General features: G+C 39.9%; 1 protein-coding gene across 3 annotated transcripts in view; it reads left to right on the forward strand.

The window, feature by feature from the left end:
• The window catches only part of HIVEP3 (HIVEP zinc finger 3), a 206991-nt gene that overhangs the window by 120721 nt on the left and 61246 nt on the right, over positions 1-25024 (forward strand). For all 3 annotated transcript variants that reach the window (XM_026702439.2, XM_087939852.1, XM_087939850.1), the window contains exon 3: positions 21711-21790. The gene's annotated coding sequence lies outside the window, so the exon portion shown is untranslated. The remainder of the gene's footprint in view (positions 1-21710; positions 21791-25024) is intronic.

Here is a 25024-nt window from a genome sequence, read left to right on the forward strand (position 1 = left end):
AAAGGACATTACCGTCGGACAGTTGGATTGTATATTTTGCCAGGCAAACCATGGTTTCATTAATCATAGTTGATCGCAGACAGCGCTGCAAAACAGACTAAGCCACAAACTATGGTTTATCCACCACAGAGTGGCTGGGAATGGACAGTATACTAAACTAAATAGAAACAAGGGTTTGTATGATTGTGTGAATCCAGCTTTTTATCTTCCTGGCTTAGTATTTATACCATCGTGGTATGCTCAGAAATGACGAGCATTAAACTCAACCCTCAAACCTGTCAGCTGAGAATACATGGTGTAATTGTTCAGCAAGTGTGGAGGACACCAGTGTGGGAAAATCCTGCTTTATACGACTGGTGGTTGCTAAGTGGCGTGCTACCCATCAGTGCAGAAGTTGAGATGGCAGCCTTCCCTTCCCTTTTGATGGGGCCAGATCTGTTACATGCTTCTTGTTGTCTTCCTGTATTGTAGTATAGCTTTCTTAGCTCCATCACAGTGTTTACAAACTTGCTGGGAAATTCCAAGAATTGGAGTCCACACATTTTAAAGTTGCCGAGTTTTAGCCTGCGGTACCTCAGGTCACCCTCTATTCCTGAATATTGCAGAGAATTAATGCTAGCATCACCTCCCACTCTAAGTTTTAGAGAACAGATTTAGCAAACCTCCTGATGCTTTTGTTCCATGGCTTGGGAACTGCATATTTTATAGAGGCACAACTCTTATTATAACTACTCTTTTTATCAAAAACGTCTGTGGTCATATCTAAGATTTTTATGTAAATTTCTTTCTAGTGGGTAAGGGATCTCAGATATCTTACAAAGTAGCTAAATTTTGTTCAAAATCCATTGCTGAAATCCTTCGGTACAGTATGTAAGTGCACACAGTGCATTTTAGGAGCTATCTTTTTGATTAGTTCTTTTGTTTAACTTGACATTTGTGGTTTTGGATTTAGATATGTAAATATGTGTGCTTTTCCTCTGTGAGCAAAATAAGGTCTGTATACTCCTGTGTACTGTCTCTCTTTCCAATGGCATTAGGATTAATTTTTAGGGTCTGACAAATTGTCTTTCTTTGTTTTTGGTAATGTCCAAATAGTTTATGCATCTTTGAATATGTTCTATTAATCTTTCCCTTATTTAGTGATTTTTTAAAAAAAAACTGATTTTTTTTTTTTTTTAAATACATATTAGCTTTTTATTTCTTGAAGGGAAAGTATTTGAACACTGCGGCGCAAATCTTTGTGGCAAAATAAGGTGACTTTTAGACAGATTACAAAATTCCTGGTAGGAAACAAAAATGGAAGTATTGATGATACAACTGAAGATGTATTGTAGGTCAAAGAACTGGAGGTAATATGAGTAGTAGAATTACATATTTTTTTTGAGAATTTGTACACATTGAATAAAACGAATAAGTAAAATATATGTGGGATGCGTTATGGTTTTTCTAAGCTTGAGAAACTCAAAAATAGAGTCCGAAGAGGGAAAAAGATCAAGACGATAAAGGAACTGCTAGACATATTTCATTTATTCACTGGTTATTTATATATACTGTCTGCTCTAAAAAACTCCAAAAAAGCTTGCAAGTTACAAACCCAACCTGTTTTCAACATAATGGTTACCCAGTGCACCCAGTGTAATGCTGTATGCTCATGCAAGCATATACTTGTATGTTACAAGGCAGCATCTATAGATAGATAAAACCAGGGGAATCAGTTGGAAGCCAATCTAAAAACTTTCTTACCAAGCAGACTAATGGGAAGAGGCTTCTCAAACACCTTTATGAAAGAGAACCAGGCGAAGGGAACAAATGTTAGTTGCTTTCTTTCACTTTCTGGACCCGTACATGAATTGAAACTATAGATGGATGCCAATATCTGCCTTTTTTTCTGATGCTCCTGATCAGTTTTGTAACTGGAGAAACACAGAGCTTTAATGATGTGATTGGTGTTGCGTATGCATGGAGCCATATCAAGATGATGCCACTGGCCATCATCTTGGCAATAACTTCTGGAGGTTTTAGAAGGCTGCAAGTAGGCACTAAAGCAGTGTTTCTCAACCTTGGCAACTTGGAAGATGGATGGATTTCATTTCCCAGAATTCTCTAGCCGGCTGGGCCAGCTGGGGAATAGTTGAAGCCCATTCATCTTCAAGCTGGCAAGATTGAGAAGCACTGTATTAAAGAGATTGCTATTTGCTTTGAAAGGAGACCTACCGCCATCTGATTCTCGTGCAAAGAAAGCCTGCCTTTCATTCTTTTCTTCTGATTTTTGCGTTTCTTTTTCCTCCCAGCGATCAACCTGAATCTACTTGTCACAAAGGTCTGAGTTCTCCTCTTTTTCCCTTTCAGTACTTTTCCTGATGTCTTTCTGGGCTCAGTAAATCTTGGTCTTCTTTCCTCCTTCTAGCTGACACTTCCTCTTGGCTGTTTCTTCCGAAGCTTCAGATAGTCACCTTTAAAAAACGTCACTGGGCAGAAAACTAGTTAGCCTTCCCTGCCACCCCCAAATTTAAGTTACATGGGCTAACATAATACGCACAGGAAGTTCTTATTTTTAGCTCCAAGTTTCACTATTTTTGCTTCTTTGCGAAATGAAGAACAGCCTGCATAAATGCCACTGTAGGGTCTTGATTGATGCTACATGTGGCATATTGTCACAAAAGGGAGAACTAAAGCATCAGTAGGAAGACCACATGTAAAACCAGCTTGAATGAGTTGATTTTATCCTGAGTTGGCTGTCTCATTCGCTCAATGGATTGGTTTCGCTTTAAACTCGGGATAAGGGATTGTGGTTTGACGTGACCCAAAAACCCGGAGGTGGGTTTTCAAAGGAAAAACTGAAACGGAAAAAACAGTTTTATTTTCAAGGGAAAAATTTGTGAGCAGAGAAGTATACATTAGTTGACTCTTTTCCTGCCCCCCTCCTCCTCTTCTTCTTCCTCCTCTTCCTCCTTTTCCTCCTCTTCTTCCTCTTCCTCTTCCTCTCATTCTCCTTCTTTTTCTTCTTCTTCCTCTCCTCCTCCTCCCTCCTCATAGCGTATTCCTGCAAGAGTAAGGTCCGCTTTCCTGCTTCCATTCCGAGATGGTTAATTCACTTAAAGTTTTAATATGGCTAAATATCTTTATCCAGCATTTCTGCTTGATTAATTAAGCTGCTTTTTATCACATTTTGAACTGCTTTGCTTTATAAGACAACTACATAAGTTAATACATCTATCAATCTTAGCAATCTACAGACCCAAGGATTGGAATCCGATATGTAAAAATAAATCAGGAAAAATATATAATTAGCTTTCTAGTGTGGCATTTGTTTTCTCCTGTGAAATTATTTTTTAAAAATTATTTATTGAATCAGTTTCTAAGCCTATAGTTTTCAAGACAGCCTACTGCCAGGGTTGTTGTGAAGATCAAAGTGAAAAAAGATAACTTTTGGAGTTAGATTGCAATCAAAATTATACACTTATATATAAATGGGCTTCAATCCTAGAATTTGATATCCTACTTTTGTAATTAGCCTCAACTCAAGTTTGCCAATTTTCAAAATACCCATCAGAAAATAAATAACTTTTTGCTATCCATTTGCAACACATGCTGTAATTCATGTATGGAACCTGGAAGTGAAATAATGGTCAACCATTTGAATAGTATTTTTTTTTTTAAAAAAGGAGGGTAGGACTGCTACAAGCTATGAACCATTCTGGCTCTGCAGAACTATCTCACAAGATTTGGAACTCTTCAAAAACCCACCAACTTGGGGTTTTGATTCCCATCTTTATGACCGGGAGTATTTGTATGTTGAACTTCCCCTATTCAGTTGAAATGGGAGCAAACACTTTGTTCATGACTCAGGGATGTACTTAACGTTAAGGTTCACAAAGAGGCAGAAGCCATCTGACACATGCGGCCAGGGCTGTATGTAACTAGGGCCTGGATGCCAGTTTAGACTTTCCTTCCATTTTTAGAACAGTGATATGCTTCTGGTAGGGTTGCTGGTACTGTTCTCATCTATTTCTGTCTCAAAATGGTGAGAAAACGTGCGTTTCCTTTTCAGAAATTGTGGCTGGAGTGTACTGGGAAGCCTGCACACTGTAAAGAATTGATTTACGGCCAAAGGAATCTTATTTATTCCATGAGATAAGCTCATAGAACATAAATTGATGGTGAGTTCATCAACACCACTTGACTGAAGGTGGAATGGAGATTCCCACTAAGATCAGGGAGAAGCCTCCTGAGAATCCCACCACCAAGGAAACATCATCTTCCGGAATTTTGTTATCAAGTCTTCTTGGCAGTGAGCACTCTCTGGAACTATGACCCTGGATATTTGGATGGCCGCCTCAGTCCAGTTTATATGCTCAGTCCAGTTTATACGCTGGTCCAGTCTGGAGGTTCAGAGGAGCTTACGAGAAAACCAGTTCGGTGTAGTCAATTATTATAGATGAAGATTATAGACACTCATCACATTACTAGATTAAGCCACCATGCAAGATCTTGAAGCCTTGTCTTGTCTTTCATGGGTAGGCAGTAAGGTTGATGATCAGAGTTTGCTTACCAACCGAAAGTGTGAGTTGTGCTTTGGCGCATGTAGGAGTATGTTGTCCTCCTAGATGATGACAGACACTTTAATTGATTAATTAGTGGAGTTTAGAGAAGGTTTAAAGAAAAGAGCTGGAGAAAGTGTCAGTATCCACATGGCATTTTGCAGCAGCATTAGTATTTCAACGTGATGTGCAGATATAGGAGGAACTGAGTAAATCTTCCTGTTTTTAGTATATATCATGAAATGTGCAAGAAAAGGACTTATTTCCCCCCCCCCCCCGCATTGGGGAGGTGTGTGTGCTGCTTACCTGTATTGGAGGTGTGGATATAACACACGTTCTTTATAGGGGAGAGGCACGTGTCTCTGTCTTGGAGCTGAATGAGTGATGAATGCTAAAATAGGAGCTGCTACTCACTTACCCTTCCTGTATTTGCACATGTCAGGAACAATCTGTGTCTGCTTTCCAAAATGCCACATTTTTTTCTTGTTAAAAAAAGAAGAATCCTAGAGTACTAGGGATGAACCCAGGTAGAAGTGAACCTATTAGCAAAAGTATCAGGCTGTTCTTTCCAATTTGTTTTCTTTGTCAAGTGCAACAACCACACTTGACAACGCCAAAATCCTTTTGGCTTCTTGCTCCAGAGCACTGCAGAATCCTGTTTTATGTATAGTTCCAGGGATTGTGTCTCATGTATATTTAATCATTTATCCCTTCAGTCACATTAAGAATGATACTATGGTGTGGATTGTTGGAGGGGCTCCAGAGGCTTTGGGGGTGATCCCTGCTGTCAATGCTAGTATGTAGGAATGTTTAAGTCAGGAGTCCCCCAACTTTTTAGCTCATTGATCCCTTCATGAAATTTAAGATTGCTCATCAGCCCCCAAATGTATGAAAATCATTTAGTCCAAGGTAGCTGGGCCTAAAAAGGGGTTAAAAGCTGAGGACACCCCATAAAAGTCTACAAGTGAGCATTTAAAGAATCCAAAATATCAAAATGGTTGTTCATCATCACAACACTCTTTCTCATTAATCAAGGATATCCAGTATACTCCACCGCTGATTATTATGCTGACAACACAACGTGAGTAGAACATCTAAAATGGGGAAGTATTAAGGAAGGAAGAGGGGGAAGTGATACAGTCTCTGAAATTTATAATCCAAGGCCACTTTACAGGACCCGATAAAATCTACAGAAAGCTTATTTAGTGCGTGTTATGTGTTTTGGGTTGCAATTCATCTCTTATCCATCTGTCTATCTAGCTACACATATATGTGCATAAAGTCGTACAGGGTCTAAGGTAACAGAAATACTGCCACCTTAAAACAAAGTGTTTCACTTAATGTGCACTGACTGGGACAGGAAGCAGTTAAGTAAGGCGAGGAAACTAAATGTTTTGCTTTGAGACTTTCATAGATATGTTACATTAATTCTTCTCTCATCCCTCTTCTTGGGCAGATTGACACAGAATGCCTGAAAAGCTGCAAAACTTACAACATGAGCATTGTGATTACACTGCTGCCATATTTTGACTTCACAAGTTGGTCTTTCTCGGGATGCCTTCTGAGTGTCTGAAAATCCCAGAAAGCGTTACTTTTAAAAGAAGGCACCATTTATTGGAGCCAGCAGCCACAAAAGCGCCTTTGATGTTTATGTTACTTACTGCATTTCTACCCCTCCTTTCATTGTTTCAATTCATTTATTTTATATGCAGCCTTTCTTTCAGGAATTAAAGGCAACTTGGGGATGTCCTTTCATTTTAGCTTCCTAGCAACTCCTTGAGAGGAAGAGTAGGCCAAAGGCTTCCATGGTTCAGGGTAGACTCGAACTGTTTACATACGAAACCCCCCACCGCTGCCCCTCCTGTGAAATTAACATCTGTTTTGAAAGGCTGATTTGCATGATGTTGGATTGGCAGGACTTCAACATAATTTCAGTTGGGTTTTATTGCTGCGTAAGGGACCAGATTGGTTTGAAGGATGCATGTGCTGTATGTTGGAACAGAATTCAAAACTTTGTGCCTTGAAGTCTGAAGCAAATCACTCCATTCTGCCTCCTTATTTTGTTCTATCAGTAGAACCACGTCTTCAGCAGTGGCCAAGAGGATGCAACGAAGGAGAGAGAAACCTGTTGGGGACAAATGGGGAAAATTAGAGGGCAGTAGAAGACCGCATGTGGTGGGGATGGAAAAATCTCAACCTCAACCACCCACAGCCCAAGCTGTGACATCTTTAAAAGCGCCTCTTCTTGCTGGCAGTCGGTGTTACTAACGTTGGGCTAGGTTTTGACTTCCTCTTTCAGAAGGAACCATAGATGGATGGTTTGTGTGCAGCAAGTCTCCAGTTCAGCCCTAGGTTCCTCCGGTTTGAAAGATAAGGTGGTGGGAAAGATTTACAAACAGGTTAAACGTGTTGACATGCAAATCTTGAGTAGGGCTGGCTGATAATATGTAAAGGCTGAACGGATTTTTTTTTTAAAGTTGTCCTCTGAGTAGTTCGATTGACCTCACCTTTTAGTCAAGTTGTTGGATCCATGATCTTGTTTAGGCCTGCTGGAGAAATTGCATGAATAAATCGGTCCCTGGAGGGCATCTGTATACGTGTGTATACACAGCGGTAAATGGTCCACTTTCTAAGTGTTGTTTTTGTGTGCTTTGCCTCAGAGCTTGCCTGGAATTTCTTGCTTCCTTGTTCTGAGTAAACATCCTTTTCTCTAAATCTATGGAGCTAAGGATTTTTCGTTCCTAGGAAATGGACAGAGGCAGCCCTGACGTTATCATAAGACTTCAAAAATTTCTATATAATGGAGTAAACCCATAGAAGTTAAGATATAATCAGTGGGGCTGGTTTTGGTCGCTGCTATGATTTTTCTCCTGCTGTAACCGAGGGAGCTTCTGCCCGTCAGACCCAACCACTTCAAGCTAGACGAGATAGAGCGGGTGGGTATAAGATACTTGTGTTCCAGGAGTCCAGGCTCTTGTTTGCACTTGGCTGTAGAATGAAAAAAAAAACACGGCAATGCCTGTATTTTTAAGTAAATACGGAGATGGCTTTTTATATGGAGACGGCTTTTTATAGGACCCTAAATATTTACTTCTTCCGATTTCGTGCCCATTCCTTTTTCAAGAATAGCATAGTGAACAAAGTGTCTGGAACTGGAGGTACGTTTTCCTCTCTTGTTCTCAAATGTGAACGTGTTGGAGTTTACATTTGAGCCTCTTGCGAGTGTGATTTGGTGGGGAATGAAGGGTTTTACCATAATGGTCAAGCAGCCCCTAACGACTTCTCCTTCCGACCAAGCGGAGTTTGGAAAGAGGATCTGGTGCAGGGCCTAGATTGTGTGGCTTCAGCCTTTGGAGAATCCATTAGGTGCAGAAATATACACAAATATGTTCCCAAGCTTATAGAGCAGGGGTGTCAAACTCAAGGCTCGGGGGCCTGATCTAGTCCACAGGGTGCTTAGATCTCGCCCGCAGGCCCGCCCTGGAAACAGTGAAGGATCTGCCCGCGGTGGCTCTGCCAGTGAAAAGGAAACTCGGGAGGGTCACGTTTTTGCTGGCAGAGGGCTCCAGGAGGCTGTCACAGCTGAAAACAGAGCCCAGATGGGCCGTGCACAGCCTCCCTGAGCTCTGGTTTTGCTGGCAGAGAGCTGCAGGAGGCCATTGTGGCCAAAAAAGCCGGGGAGGGTCGTGACTGAAAACAGAGCCTCGATGAGTGACCTCAAGCTGGCCACGTCCCCCGAGGTGAAACACAACCCTGATGCGGCCCTCAGTGAAATGGAGTATGACATCCTTGTTATAGAGCGTGAATTTATATATTTTTCAGTCCAAGCTGAAGAATACAAGGCACAGGCTTGTTATGACAGACCGGGTTTATCCTAGCAGGCATTCTTTTCAGGCGTTTCAGGTTTCAGAGATGCAGTTGGACTCACCTCACTGATGAAGTGGATTGTTGAACTCTGGTGAAGGTCTTGGTTGTTAATAAGCCTGGATAGAGTAATAATCCATCAGGGCAGACATTAATGGCCGTTATGTTTTAGTTATGGCCATTTGCCAAGAAGTTTGGGGATGCAAACATGCCACTTCCATTTTATTCTCCGAACCACCCAATGCAATAGCAAAAGGCTCCTAAGGAAGCGATTAGCTCAAGGTGCAGCTTGTGCCTGTGAATTTGAACCCTTACTTAGGAAGCCTGAGCTTAAGGCTTAGCCTCCTCGCTGCCTGCTTTCGCTGATTCCCATTCCTACCCTACCATACAGGTTGGGTTGCCTTGCAGAACAACATTGCAGGGTAAAAGGAAAAGGGATGAAGATCAGTGGTTGAATTTCTTTCTTTCTTTCTTTAGAAAATTTATATTAAATCACAGAAATTCTCAGTTTGGTGCTTCTAGATTAGAAATGTTGCCGTTTTAGGAGCTTTTTATAGGCTTAAAGATTGGCAAATAGAGCAAATGCTGGAAAGTTGTTGAATATATGAAGGGAAAAGAGTTCTTTGTCCTTCCATGATTTCTGGAATGATACACACACACACACACACACACACACACACACACACACGTGAATATGAGAGATTCTGTTACGTGTATGTGTCTGGAATCTCATATACAGTATAATTCCAGACACTTCTCATATATACATACACGTTATATACTGTATATGTGTGTGTATGTGTGTGTGTGTGTATGTATATATGTTTATATATATATATATATATATATATATATATATATATATATATATATAATATAATATACACACACACACACATATACACTCTACATACACACACACACACACACACACACACTATATATATATATATATATATATATATATATATATATATGCATGCGTGCGTGCGCTTACACACATCCACTATGTATATGTATACTCTGTGTGTGTGTGTGTGTGTGTGTATGTTGTAGTCCTGACTTCACCAAGCCCGTACCCTATTTTCTTTGCTAGAAGCCATTGCAAAGAGCATTGTGGTATTACATTGATTTCTCCTTGTATTATTATACTTTAACTCACCAAGAGTTGGCATGGTTTTACTTAAAAAAAAAAATGTTATCCAAAGGCAGCAGGACAAAAAGGGCATTTTCCCTCCATATTATTTATGCACCCATCTTAGAACAGTCACACTGGGATGAACTGAATATATTATTGACCAGACAGTTCATAATTTATTTGTATAATAACTGGAAGACTTTAAAAAAATCTAGCAATGCGATTGCCACGATGCTTAAATTAATGAACGATCCATTTTCTGGGAGATCGGCTTTTTTGGACATTTCCAATCTTGTGCACAGCCTTAGCTTTCATTCTGGCATCTTGAACAGAAGGTTTTGAACTTCAGCTCTGATACCTAACTCAGTCTAACTCCTCTTGCCATGAAACATACAACCTGGCAAGATACGGTACTTTCTGGCAGCAAACTCCATGAAGAAAAAATGCTTTTTTCCCCATTTTTGTTTTTAGTTGTCCAGCTTCTGCTAGCGTTTTTCTTGGGTGATCCTGATTTCAAGCATTGAAGGAGAAAATTGTCAGAAGGAGAAAATATTCTGTCTTTGTCTATGAAGATTCTCAGTCATCCAGGTCATGGTTGTCCCAAAGGTGCTTTTTTTTCAAGAGGCAACTGGATTTTATGGTTTTTTTTTCTTTTAAGACGTTTTGCTTCTCATCCAAGAAGCTTCTTCAACTCTTTTGCTCATGATTTGAGCTCTTCCCTGGTCTAAGATTTGTAATCGGAGCTATAAATTCATAGAAAATTAAAGAAAAAAGAGTACTGGGGAAAGTGACATTAATTTTGAGTTTTGGGTCTTTTAGAAAAAGTACTCTTTTAGAGAAGCTAATGTAAGAAAGAGGAAGTGAGTATTTTTGGATAACATCATTTTAATGATTTATTGCAATTGACTGGTGTAGCAGCCGACAGGAACACGAAGAGCTGTTTTCTCTCTCTCTCTCTCTCTCTCTCTCTCTCTCTCACACACACACACACACACACACACACACACACACAGACACACTCTTTCTTCTACTACTTCTGGTTTAGACAAGGAGAAAAAAGGAAAAAAGATGGATAGCTTAACTGCATTATAGGCTCCAGCATCAAAAGATTTATTCCATTTAGTTATGCTCCATGGATAACACTTTTCAATCTTGAGGCCCAATTGATGCCTTTGGAAATTAAATGAAATCAAGTTCTTGCTTTTCAAGACAGGATTGCTGAAGGACTGCGCTGATGATGTTACCTAGTTTGGTAATAAAATGTCTGCAAGGAAACAACCAAGCTCAGAGAGCACCAAGGACTCCATAGTTCAACCCTGAGCTAAACATATTCCTTTTTATGGTCAATGTTTTTGTTCTAACCTAATTTCTGGACGTTTTTCTCCTGCCTGCCAGCCTCCCACTATGCTTACGAATTTAATTTTTGCATTTAAAGATATTTGTAACTGGCCCCACTTTTGAAGGACAGTACAGTTTTGTGGTTGCAGTTAATACTGTTGTACTTTTGTTGGTTAGTTTAGCATTTGTACAACATTTTTTTAAAGAAGTTATGGTCAGTCTCATAAAATGGCTATCAGGCGTGAAAGATCTTAAAAGGACAACTTCCTATAAGTGAATGTAGTGTATATGCTCCCTTTCATTCTGGTTATTTGGGCAGGTATCTGCATTTCCAATCAAAGCTTGGGGTTGCTTAAAAAAAGCATCAGGAAAAGGAAGCTGGATTTCACCCGAGAAGATCCCCAAGATGAGAGTGCTACTAGGTAACATAGTTAATAACTTCTAGTCCTATATGTGGAGCACTGGAGTGAAACTGTGATGACCCGGGACACGGCACAAAGGCAACACAGTCAAATAAGCAAGAGTCCCTTTAATGCTTCCAACTTTGCCCCCAATGTTCAGGTTACCTTCAGCTGGAGAAAAAACTCTCCCAAGAACAGTCTTTAAGTGGAGGAAATTCAGTCCGAAAATGAAGTATATACAAAGTGTAAATAAAAATCCAGACATACCACGCCACAGTAATGAACTTGACGGGGCAGGTTAAGGAATTGCAGACTTGAAAGGCCAACAAAACACACACAGTTGGGAAGACGCCAGGAACCCAGATAAGCTTTGATAATAACATAACTTACGACTTGCTTCCAACAACTTTGCTGTGGATAGCCTCCCTTTTTAAACACTGTGTTTCCAGCTGCAGCTAATGAAGGGAATCAGGGCCCTTTCCTCCCCATGAGCCATGCAACTCACATTGCTCCCTCCTCCGTTCCTCCCTGCGTGTCCTAAGATGAAGAGGGGGTGGGCCTGAGTCTTCCTCTGAATTCCCTCTGCCTTGCTCTACCCCTCCTGCTCTGCCCAGCCAGACTGTGCCCTTCTCCAGTTTCTTCCACAACTGACAGAGCCACACTCCCACTCCCTGTCAGCTGTTCAGCCTCCCCCTCAGAATCAGACTCCAACAGGGGCATGACAGAAACTGAATTTGCATTGCTACAGAAAGGTGGTGGTGCTACAATAGTACCTTTGAATCAATATATGGTTGAGTTTCCTTGGGGTGATGGTTTACTCTGGTATTTGGTTGTGACAGAGACAGAATGCATGGAAGAAAAGGCTAACGGTGTTTAGTCATTGTCGTAATTGAAGAATTCCATGGGAAATAAGTCTCTAACTCCCAGTAGCTGGAGGCCATGACTGCATGGACTCAATCTCTTTAGCTCCTGTTGATGGGACCAAAGGTGCTTTTTCAAGAGGCAGCTGGACTTTCTGGTTCAGAAAGTCCAGTTGCCTCTTGAAAAAGCCCTTTTGGGACAACCATGACCTGGATGATTGAGAATCTCTGTAGACACCCTGTTGATGGGCTCCACAGAAGTAGCTGGTTGACATTTGTGGGACTAGAATGGAGGTCTTGAATAGATCGTTGCACTGACTCCGTATAACTCCTCTTATATTGTTATACGTTCCTTTAATGCCTCTTCAAGTGGGTTCTAAAAATTGCCATCACATATGATGACCAGAAGGCATTAAGTTTTTAGATGGGAGCTCACATTACTAAATAATGCACTTTTTTTCCAAAAGGAAGGAAAGAGAAAGAAAGAAAGAAAGAAAGAAAGAAAGAAAGAAAGAAAGAAAGAAAGAAAGAAAGAAAGAAAGAAAGACAGACAGACCCATATAGAGAAAACTAATCCTTCTTCCAAACATTGTATCACCCTCATTGAAAAATTTCAATTAGATGTATGCCTCGTTGTCTTCCAATGTTGACATTCTAATTTTAGTGCTAGACAAGCATATCATTTTAACATGGAAGCACATCTGGTTGTGAAGATTTCTATTTTGCATTCAAAAGTTGATTCAGTGCAGACACGGTGTTTTACCATATTGACGAAGACTTAAATTGGTGGATTCTAGGAAAAGGGCGTTTGTGAGTGAAGTCACTTTTCTGAAAAGAAAGGGGAGAATCTCCAATGCTATTGATTACTCAGGAGTAATCAAAGATCCATATCAGCTTTTTACAAACTGACACCTCTAGATATGTTGGGATTAGACTGCAATTCCAATGTATCTAGAGGGAATCAGATCAAGAAAGAGTAACTGGTAACATTTAAGCAATTGGACTAAGAAAAAAAGTATAACTATGATTTAACTGAATATCTATGGATATTCTTAGTCATCCAGGTCATAGTTGTCCCCGAGGTCCTTTTTTTCCCACCCCAAAAGGCAATTGGACTTCCTTTGTTTTTCCTTGAAGATGTTTCGCTTCTCATCCAAGAAGCTTCTTCACTTCACTTCACTCAGAACGGAAGTGAACTGAACTGAAGAAGCTTCTTGGATGAGAAGCAAAAAGTCTTCAAGGAAAGCAAAGAAAGTCCAGTTGCCTTTTGGGAGGAGAAAAAAAGCACCTCTGGGATTATGATTGAATTGAAAATCAGAAGGAGTCTGATAGCCCCTTTTCAGGCCAAGACATTTTTATTAAAAGCCATCAGCTTTCATGAGCTACAGCTCATTTCATTTGATGCATCCTATGAAACCTGATGCCTTAAATAAAATGTAAGTATTAATTAATAGTAAAACATGCTACTAGACACCTAGACTAACAGCTCTACCTCCCACAAGGTAATTTAATTGGTAATTGATGGTTCATATAAGTACGTTCTCTTTTTTTTTTCTTTGCTGGAAAGTATTGGTAATACAGTGCATCATGATCTGATTAGCTTTTAGCAAGATTAGCAGTTTCCACCTTTGAGAAATTATCCCCAAATTAAGGGACCGTCCTCTCATGCTTTCGACACCACCACCCCTTTTTATTTTTGCAATGAGGTTGCTCCCTCTAGCGGTTCATGGAGGAGTAAGGAAGAAAGAAGCCAAAAAAGATAAAGCTGTTGATAGATGATGACGGGAGATGTTATGACCTCATTGTCTTGGTGCATTGCTTACTTTGGCTATAACTTCAAGCGATTCAGGCTGCATAGAGGATGTCACACCTTCCAAATACTCAAACAAACGAAACTGAATGCATTGACTTGGCTCAGATCCCTTCATTCTGATAGGTTATCCTGTTGTGGGCTTAGAACTTCTTATGTTGGGAAGTATTCGAAGATACAGACCTCTGCAAGCCGCCGATGAAATTTGTATGCTATATGGCAGTGATGGTGAACCCTTTTGTTGTGGTGTGCCGAAAACGTGTGTGCGTGCAATCGCGTGCATGTGTGTGCCGGCACCCACAATGCAATGTGCCCCACCCCCTGCTCCCGCCCCACCCGTCCCATCCCAGCTGATTTTCGGCCCATTGGAGGCTGTTTTTGCCCTCCCGGAGGCTCGAGGGAAGCCACTGCAGCCTCAGGAGGCTGAAAACGGGCCTGTTTTGGCACTTCCGGTATTTCCGGAAGGCCTGTTTTTCAGCCTCCCAAGGCTGCAGAGGCTTCCTTCAAGCCTCTGAGAGGGCAAAAACAGCCTCCAATGGGCCGAAAATCAGCTGGGAGGCGCGCGCATGCGCAATGCAGGTAAGGGGGCATGGTGGGAGTGTTGCGCACACATGAGCAGGGGGTGGGGCACATTGCATTGTGGGTGCCAGCACACACATGCACGCTATTGCACGCACACACGCTTTCAGCACACCACAACAAAAAGGTTCGCCATCACTGCCATATAGCGTACAAATTTCACTGGCGGCTTTCAGGGGTCTGTATCTTCGAATACTTCCCAACATAAGAAGTTCTAAGCCCACAACAGGATAACCTACTAGAATGAAGGGATCTGAGCCAAGTCAATGCATTCAGTTTCGTTTGAGTATTTGGAAGGTTTGACATCCTCTATGCAGCCTGAATCGCTTGAAGTTATAGCCAAAGTAAGCAATGCACCAGACAATGAGGTCATAACATCTCGCATCATCATCCTGAGCCATAGGTTCATCATCAGGGCTATATGGTGAAGTCCTGGGAATAAGTACAAATTCTCATTCACACTGAATTTGGTTTGCGTATCATCCTAATTGTTGTTATTAGCTACTACTGCTAGGGATTCTTTTCAAATTGCTTCTGTAAACAACTGCAAGCAAATACTGTTTTTATGAGCTCATCTGTTTTTCGGCTGACCTTTGCATTTGACTGACCTTATTTCATCTATATTAAGGAAGGTTCTGGGTTGATCAGAAAATACCTCCAGTATTTTATTGGATGGTATATAGATAGTGGTGGAGCAATAGAGAAAGATGTGTTATTTTTAATGATTTATAGAGATGCATCTCAGCCAATCTTCTTGGGAGTTATCCTCCATAAGAAAACAAAAGCTTTGGGGTTGTGTACCTTCTTTGCTATGTTCAAAGAAGACATTAAGTCTGAAATTGATGCACTGTGCTAGACCAGAAATTCTTCCTCTGGTTTTTGCCACCATGAGCCCATAAGTGGCATAAAGATTCGGATTCATCATTGAACCACAGGGCTCTTAGATTTAAACTGCTATTTTGGCCATTCTCTGACTAATATACCATTGGAGTTGTGCAATTAACCCTGACCTGGATCTAATTGGTCAGACTGATGAATTATACCCTGCCAGTAGTAACCGAGTTGCAGGCAAGATCTGGCTCATATTGGAAGTATTAATAGGGAGAGTTGACACTCTATGCCTGAAGGGAGTCCAACTATTTACAAAGTCTGCACTACTATTACTATTAATCTTCTCATCACTCCTTATCACCCACCCCCTCCCACTTGTGACTGTAGGACTGTAACTTTGTTGCTTGTATCCTTGCAATTTATATTGACTGTTTCCTAGTATGATTTGATTGCTTACTTGTACACTATGACTATCATTAAGTGTTGAACCTTACGAGTCTTGACAAATGTATCTTTTATGTACACTGAGAGCATTTGCACCAAGAAAAAAATCCTTGTGTGTCCAATCACACTTGGCCAATAAAAGAATTCTGTTCTGTTCTGTTCTGTTCTGTTCTGTTCTATTCTATTCTACATTCCATTCTATTCTATTCTATTCTATTCTATTCTATTCTATTCTATTCTATTCTATTCTATTCTATTCTATTCTATTCTATTCTATTCTATATCCTAAATAATATAGAGGACTTGGATGGAAAAAGAAAAGAAAATCGTAGTAACTCTTGTAAATATTAACTGCAGGTGAAGTTCATCCAATTCGCATTGGGCCCAAGCGATGAATGGGGCATGCACAAAGAGAAGTGTTTATGGCTGAGTATAGGAGTATGAGCGGAAGAGGAAAAGATGATTTAAGGATCTCATGGGGTATCACAGAGAAGAACATTAAGACCTTCTTTTCAGTTCCAGACTGCAGATTACAATGGGTCCTAACAGTACAGATAGTCCTTGATTTGCAAGAGTTCATTTAGTGACTGTTTGAAGTTACAACGGCACTGAAAAAAAGGGACTTATGACCCATTTTTCACACTTATGACCATTGCAGCATCCCCTTGGCCATGTGGTTAGAATTCAGCCGCTCGGCAAACTGACTCGTATTTATGACGGTTGCAGATCATCTTTTGTGACCTTCTGAGTCAATGGGGAGGCCAGATTCACTTAACAATTGTTTTACTAACTTAACAGTTTCAGGGATTCATTTAACAATGGTGGCAAGAAAAGTGTAAAATGGGGCAAAATTCACTTGACTGTCTTGCTTAGCAACAGAAATTTTGGAGTCAATTGTGGTTGTAAGTCAAGGACTACCTGTTCATACTGCCTGAATAGACTTGCAAACTGATTCAATTATTACCTGAAATGCTTAAGCTAATTACTGAGTTAACTAGGAGATTGTAAATGTATCGGACCTAAACCATTCTGAATGCCCTGAGTGAGTTTGGAACAACTATTTTTCATTTTCAGATGGACTGTTCAGCTTATTTGTGAAGGACTTCGAGCTTAAAAGAGGATTGTGGACTTGACACACAATAGCTCTAAACTGACTTTGACTGAGGCAACCTATTTGGGCAAAACAGCTGTTTCAAGCTCAAAATGAAGTGAAGGATTGAATTAAACTGTTTGTTAAGATTACACAATATACAGAACTGTAAAGAAACTAAAATCAAATCCTTAACTTAGCTGAGAGGGCTTTACAGCAGCTGTATCTGACTTGGTTAAGCTGCAGAAATAGTAACCAGTAAAACAGTCTCCTGTGCTCTTATGTAACTTCTGATGTTTTAGGATTTCAGGTAAGGCATATTAATATGCAATAAAATTGTGGCAACTCTGCCTGCTGTGTGGGGTCATTGTTGTTTGCTTCTCAAAGAGCGAGAACATTGCTTTTCTTGATCCATTGCAGGCAAAGAAATGCTGTATTATAGGGAAGTATGTAGCACATAGTTTTATTTTAAAGTTGGTGCTATAAATAAATTGCCATATAGGTTTTCTGTTGTGGCAGAAAGGACTTGCCAAGTGTTTTAGGAGAGTAAAAAAGATACCTTGTTTAATTTAATATATATGTTTGTGTCTGTATCTATCTTTCTTCTTCTTCTTCTTCTTCTTCTTCTTCTTCTTCTTCTTCTTCTTCTTCTTCTTCTTCTTCTTCTTCTTCTTCTTCTTCTTCTTCTTCTTCTTCTTCTTCTTCTTCTTCTTCTTCTTCTCCTTCTCCTCCTCCTCCTCCTCCTCCTCCTCCTCCTCTACATACATACATACATACATACATACATACATACTATACATATATACATAATAAATAATATGAGAGAGAGAAAGACAATATTCATACATCGCCAGTCCCCTTCCCTGTCTTCGTAAATCTTGCTTAGAGGCTATGGGTATATATGTCCAGGCATAATCTGTGGCAGATTTATATATTTTAAAATTGGGAGATCGGAAAGCATTAAATGGGGCTGGTGTAACATAAAGCAAAAGTGAAATGTCTCTTTATAACCAAGAACCCCAGCTAATTATATTACTGGTTGTTGTTTAGTTACTGATTGATTTGGTTTAAATTATTTATTAATCCCGCTTTTATCATTTATCTATTTATTTGCATTCTTCCTCAGCCAGAAAAAACAACCCCAAAATCTATAAATTGCAATATGTTGATTGCCTCGCTTTAAGGCCCATTGTGAGGATCAAGAAGGACTCCGTATGATATTCTGTTAGCTGAAAAATTGGCAGGAACAAGATGGTTCAGATCCCTCAATCCATCATGAGGCTTACAGGGTAAAGCAAGGCCATGTTGTGCCTTGGTTTAAAATTAGTTGAGTTAGATGTTCTCCATTCAGTCCTTAGGGATTGGGTTGAATTGAATGGCATTTAAGCAGTTTAAAACCCTCCAAATAACTTTGTAAAATAAGATTTGCTTATTTTAGATTTCTAGGGGTCCTTGGTTCTCTCTGAGCTTGGCTGTTTTCTTGTAGACATTTCATTACTAAACTAGGTAACGTCATCAGTGCTGGCAGGATGATGTTACCTAGTTTGAGTCAGGAAACGTCTGTGAGAAAACAATCAAGTTCAGAGAGCATCAAGGGCCCCTCATTTCCACCCTGAGCTACAAATATTATCCTTCATGCTGGTTTTGCCTTTTTAAGAAAGAAGCAGACTGTTTTATTAATCTCAAAGGAAGGTTCAATAGTTTACATTTAAATTGGATTCACTGAGAATTTGGTAATGGAAGCAGACAATCTTCCCTTTTTCTGGATCATCATTTTTTTTGAATATCTCTAATAATTAATCCAAGCATTTTATCCAGGTAGTATTGAATGTATTCTGTGTTCAGTAACATCTCACATTTTCAAGACTCCAGCCTTCTTTCGCTCCATTTGATTTAACCTTTTTTAAAAGCTAAGCATAGGAACTGATGCCTCCGTATATCTTTTAGATAAATTGGTATTAAATGGACATCACCTTGAGAGATGATTATCCCATTTTCATAAAGCTTTGAAAGAGTCGCCGTTTCTTCTGTTTTATTTTCCCTTGCTTTTAATTGATTGCCCACTCTCCCTTAATGCAACCATACGTGAGAGGTTTCAGTGACCGAAAGTGAATGTTAAATGCACTGGGTGTGCTGCTTTTAACATCACTTTTGGCATAGCTTTCTTCTGCAAACTCTATTTTCCTTGGAGGCCACAAAAGCAACATGTTTTGATTTATTCAGCCTGGTTTGCACAATACTCCTGTTACATCTCAAAAACTGAATATCAGAAGTGGCTTCCCGCTGAACACAAGTGACTTGCCAATCAAACTGAAAGGGTTGTGTATGTGAGTGGGGACAAAGAATTTGTTTTCAGATTCATTGGGTACATCATAGTTTTCTTCTGTAGGAATGTGCTAACCTATATAGGATTCCCAAAATGATCTTTACCCCCCTAACTTAATGGGACGGGGTTGTTGTTTTTGCGAGGGATACGTGTTGTATTTTCAAGCAAAGACATGGATTGCATCTAGCAATAGCTAAACCGTTTCAAAGGTGAATGATTTTCAACTCAAAAATGATCACTTTATAGACTGCCTGGTCTTGTTTCAGAAGGCTGCACAGTGAGTGTAGATTTAAAAATAATGAATGCAAATGATCACAATTAATCACTTAAATTAATCACTTAAATTAGTCTAAACATTCAGGCCAAGGGTCTTTAACTCAAGTTAGAATAAAATAACAGGAAAGGACCTTGGAGGTCTTCTAGTCCAACCCCCCTGTTTAGGCAGTCTATCCTACACTACTTCAGACAAATTGTTATCCAGTCTCTTCTTTAAAACCCCCAGTGTTGGAGCATTTACAACATCTGGAGGCAAATTGATTAATTGTTCTAACGGTCAGGAAATTTCTTCTTCGTTCTAGATTGCTTCTCTCTTTGTTTAGTTTCCATCCTTTGTCCCTTGTCCTGCCTTCGGGTGCTTTGGAGAATAGCTTGACTACTCAACTAATCAAGTATCTCAACTCAAACAAATCATTCATATTGAGGCAATGATTGTTTATTATGTTATAGTTTACAGCGTGGAGTCATTCCCTGCGGGGCAGCTCAGAATTGTCCTATGGGCTTCAGTGAGGCCAGAATTTGTGGGTGCTCAATCTCTGGACACTTTTAAGAAGAGACTGGACATCATTTGACTGAAATGGTACAAGGCTTTCTAGTTGAACAGGAGGTTGGACTGGAAAACTTCCAAGGCCCCTTTCAACTCTGTTATTCTATGTTGTATATTCAGTATGGTTAGGGCTGCATTTGTGACCATATTGTAGTGCTGTGAGAAGCATCGGAAGAAACCTTCCTTTTGAACAGGCCTCTCAAGGCACCAATAGGTTGCATGCTGAGCCGTTTCTAGTCTTTGATGCACGCACAGAAGACGCTTCTGCTAGAATTTATATATACAGTCCTGTTAATTTATGCCTCTTTTTTTTTTCCTGGCAGCGAAATGGACGTAAAATTTGCAGGCATCCAAGATTTCCAGACAGTGAGCAAAGCTAGAGTTGCCTTGTGCCTAAAGACTTTTTGTGGTTTTAGACTTAAAAGAGAAACTTTTTTGGATTTTATTTCTTGCCTTCTGCTTCAGATTGACTTGCTGTTGCAACATTGTTCTCTTTTTAGTTCATGAAGCGACCAAAATTTTGTAGTACTCTTTTTCGGTTGTGTCCTGTGTGGCTTAGCAGCATTCTGTCACCTGGGCAAAAACACTTGTGTATCTCTTTGCAAGAAAAGTGTGTGGATGACCTATACAGCTAATCTGCAGGAACTGAACTCCAACTCTTTCAAAATGCAGTGATAGATATTCACTTGTGAGCCATCAGTACCCCAAATAACTTTTTGTGTCTTCTTGAGACTTCTGCAGCTTCCAGTGCCAAAGTTTCTTAAATGAGCTACTTAACATTTATTTATTTTCCTTTGAATTAAAATGTTTCAAGATCAAATTCAGGGGGCGATGATGTCTTGTTCTTGTTTGGACCAATACACACACACACACACACACACATGTCTGAAATGGTATAGGGCAGGAGTGTCAAACTCAAGGTCGGGGGTGGGGTGCGTGCAGCCTTCCCGAGCTCCATTTTCACTGGCAGAGGGTTGCAGGAGGCCTTGGTAGCTGAAAACAGAGCTCGGGAGCCCATTTTCACTGGCAGAGGGTTGCAAGAGGCCTTGGTAGCTGAAAACAGAACTCAGGAGCCCATTTTCACTGGCAGAGGGTTGCAAGAGGCCTTGGTAGCTGAAAACAGAGCTCGGGAGCCCATTTTCACAGGCAAGGTAATTGAGTTTGACACCCCTGGTATAGGGTCTCCTGCTTGAGCAGGGGGTTGGACTAGAAGACCTCCAAAGTCCCTTTCCGACTCAGTTATTCTGTTATACAATTTACTCTTGAATTTGTCAGACATTTTTCCTGGTCTGAACGTGTCTCAGATAAAACACTCTGTGGTTCCTATCATGGGCAATCTATGTAGAGAAACATGCCAGGTTTTTTTTTTTTTAAAAAAAAATCCAAATCTTCCTGCCAAAATTGAGTCTCACTCATACATTTTATGGGATAGATTTCATCATACCCAATTTGCAGCCGTCATCCTGACCCCACAGTAAAGTGAATCTTTATGAATTCCAAAATGTATAATGTGAAATAAACCAACTCTTAGCATCAAAGCTGTGTCTTGTGTTTGTTTCTGGGTAAGGTGTTTAATTTGAGCTCCCGATCTTGTTCACGTTGTCAAATGCTATTTTGATGTGAAATGCATTTCTCTGATGAGCATGTGTTTTTGTTGTTTTACAGGTTGAGTTAAGCCCTGGGCAAAAATCATTTTTAAAAAAGAAGCACAAACACCATTAGAGCCACTGAAGATCAATTTTGCTGTAAGTATTCCCCATTCTCCTACCATTAGGTAGAGCAGGTGTGTATGTTGGGATGTGTCTATGTATGTGTGTACACATACACACATACACCCGACTTGTCTTAAAGTTGGAAATCAAGCTTCTTGTTCTGTAGAGATGTTTGTTGAAATATGCTTAATTTGTTCAATGAATTTTACCAACATTCTTTCTCTTTACTTGCACTACCCTTAGAACTGTTGATGAAATTTTAACGTCCTCATAGGCCCAATGTTTAAAACAATTTTTTTTTTTTTGAGATTTTGGGAAGGATTATTTTAATGCAGAATAAGTGGCATTAGAAACTGCAGAAGCGAAAGTAGCTAATTTTACATCCTTCTACAGAAAACTTGTTAGGGCACTAAAAAGGTGATTTTTTCTGACTAATATTGACGATACTGTTTTAGACATTGGGGTCTAGAAAAACAGGTTTGGAAGATTAGAAGTGATCCATAAGAAATCCACCGCTCTGTTGATGCTGGATTATTTTCACTTTGCATTTCATATTGTCCCCACTCAGTCTAGCTGGGGATGAAAAAACCCCCACAATGCATGCCTCCCTTATTTTTAAAAACATGAAGTTTGTTTTGCTTAATTCTCTCATTAATTGAAGAAGAAACATAGCATTTCCTTAATAAGTGGGAAACCAAAACGAAGGAAAAACTGAAAAGCAAAGTTGTGCCTTTCACTCTCACACACAATTCCTCCTATCTTTATAGTAAGGAGGTAGTGATAGTATTTACCTCTTTGCTCTTGTCAAAAAGAATTAAAAGAAAAGCTACAAGGGCTGCTGAAAAAATTGGCAGATCTCTATACAGGTAGTCCTTGATTTATGTGTCATGCCCCTAGTGGAGACCGACTCTGAGGGAGAGGAGGAACAGCCGACAGGGAGTGGAAGTGTGGCTCCGGAGGTTGTGGAGGAGGCTGGGGAAGGGCAGAGGCCGGCTGGGCAGTCAGAGGAGGACCCAGGCCCATCCCCTATCCATCCTAGGGCACGCAGGGAGGAGAGGATAGGGGAGAGACATGATCTACTCGGGAGGAGAGAGCCTTGATCCTCTTCATGGGCTGCAGGTGTGACAACCGAATAAGAGTTTGGACCTGCGTACTGGCAAACGCTGGAAACAAAGTGTGTTTCATTTTGGTCTAAAGTTATCTTGTTTGGCATCCTTCCAACAGACTGTTATTTCCTTGAATTTGGTAAATACTACTCCTGCTCTGTTGTGGAAATTTCGTCATTGTAGTTTGCTTGGTTTTTTATTTCACCTCTATCTGCTCATTAAGTTCGGACTGTATTGCTTTCTTTTGAAGACTATTTTTGAATATGTGTTTATCTCCAACTGATAATTATTGAACAGTGGGGCCAAGTTGGAGGCATTAAAGGACATTTATTTACGTTTTAGATCTTGTTACGTTTGTGTTACACCCTGGGTCATCACATTATGAGCAACATTTCTGTTGCTAAGCAAGACAGTTGTTCAATGAATTTTCCCCATTTTATGACCTTTTTGCCAGTTGTTAAGTGAATCACTGCAGATATTAAGTTAGTAACAGTTGTTAAGCGAATCTGGCCTCCCCGTTGACTTTGCTTATCTGAAGGTCACAAAAGATCCCTGATCCCGAGACACCACAACTGTCATATTTAGTCAGTTGTCAAGCACTTGAATTTTGGTCACATGATCGCGTGAGGGTGAAAAATGGTCATGTATTCAATGCTGTTTTAACTCCGAACAGTTAGTAAACAAACTATTGTAAGTCAAGGACTACATGAATAGCAAGGAGTACCTTATGGTACAGTTGTAGTAACCAAGAAGAAGGGTAGGCCAAATTGAATGTTCGTGATTCTATCTGAAATATATGTGGGATTCAAGGAACAGAACAGTGGGGTGTTGTAGGCAAGTCACACCTGTACAACTTTATGCCTGTGATTGCCAGTGTTCCTCAGACCTGTCCTTTGAAAATTTGGCACCTAACAACTCATTCTCACAACACTGTCAAACTATTCACTAAGACTGTATTACTATTATTATTCTCATCTTTCCCATTACCTATCTCCTCTTACTTATGACTACAACCTTGTTGCTTATATCTTTACGGTTTATATTGTTTTATTTAGTTTCCTAGTATGATTTGGTTGCTTATTTAGTATCCTATGAGTATCACTAAGTGTTGTACCTTATGATTCTTAGTGTTTCAAGTTTTTATTTTTATAGCATATAAAAATTCCAGTCTCAATTGATCAGTGTGTTGTCTGGGTACAAATATTATATATCTGATATAATAATCAAAATGTTTGCAACAATATTCATTACATTGATGTGAATTATAATAGCATCAATAATAATAATGACAATATTATTTCCTTAACCAATTCAACATGCCTTTCTTATATCATTGATCATTTCCATCTATTTCCCTATAACTGATTCTTGATGAATGTATTTTTTATGTACACTGAGAGCTTATGCACCAAAGACAAATTTCTTGTGTGTCCAATCACCCTTGGCCAATAAAGAATTCTATTCTATATTTTATAAACGGATGGTGATTGCACCGGTGCTTTGTTTAGAAGAGCATACCTCTGTACTGAAAATAAAAAATGGCAAGCTGCGATGATGGGCTTTTAGGAGCAGGGTGCTGTTCCACCAGTTCTGGTCAAAAGAAAATCTGCTTTTGTCATCCACAGCCTGAAGCCTTTCAAGTGGGGTGGACTTATAATTCAAGCAACGTGAGGGAAATGAGGGGACTTGTAAGGCAGCAGCCGCCAACCTTTCTGGCTTTGTGGACCAGCGTGGGGCAGTGTGGGAAGGATGGTTCCACACGAGCATGTAGCTCCATTTATGTGAGTGGCAGGCACCCATACCTGCATGTGCTCAGCTGCTATTTACACGCCTCAGTTCTGAACAGGCCATGGCCTGAGAGTTGGGGATTCCTGTTGTAAGGGACAAAAGGCCCCATAAGCTGGCCTTTGCAAGCTACCTGCAGTTTGTTAAAAGCAAGCAACCTGTCACAAGCATTTGGCATTTAAAAAAAAAAATATATGTATTTTGTTTCATCATAAAAAATAAAATACAAAGCAGAAAAACAAAAAAAAAACAAAAAAACATACATCCAGCACGAACAACAACAAAGCTTATAATTATTTATAAGTAAAGGGGAAGAGAATTTATCATGTTTTCTTTTTTTTTTGCAACATCCAGTGGGGGTGGATTCTATATATTT

Source organism: Pseudonaja textilis, chromosome 10 (genome assembly GCF_049901715.1).
Source record: "Pseudonaja textilis isolate UNSWEBS1 chromosome 10, rPseTex1.2, whole genome shotgun sequence".
Lineage (NCBI taxonomy): Eukaryota > Metazoa > Chordata > Lepidosauria > Squamata > Elapidae > Pseudonaja > Pseudonaja textilis.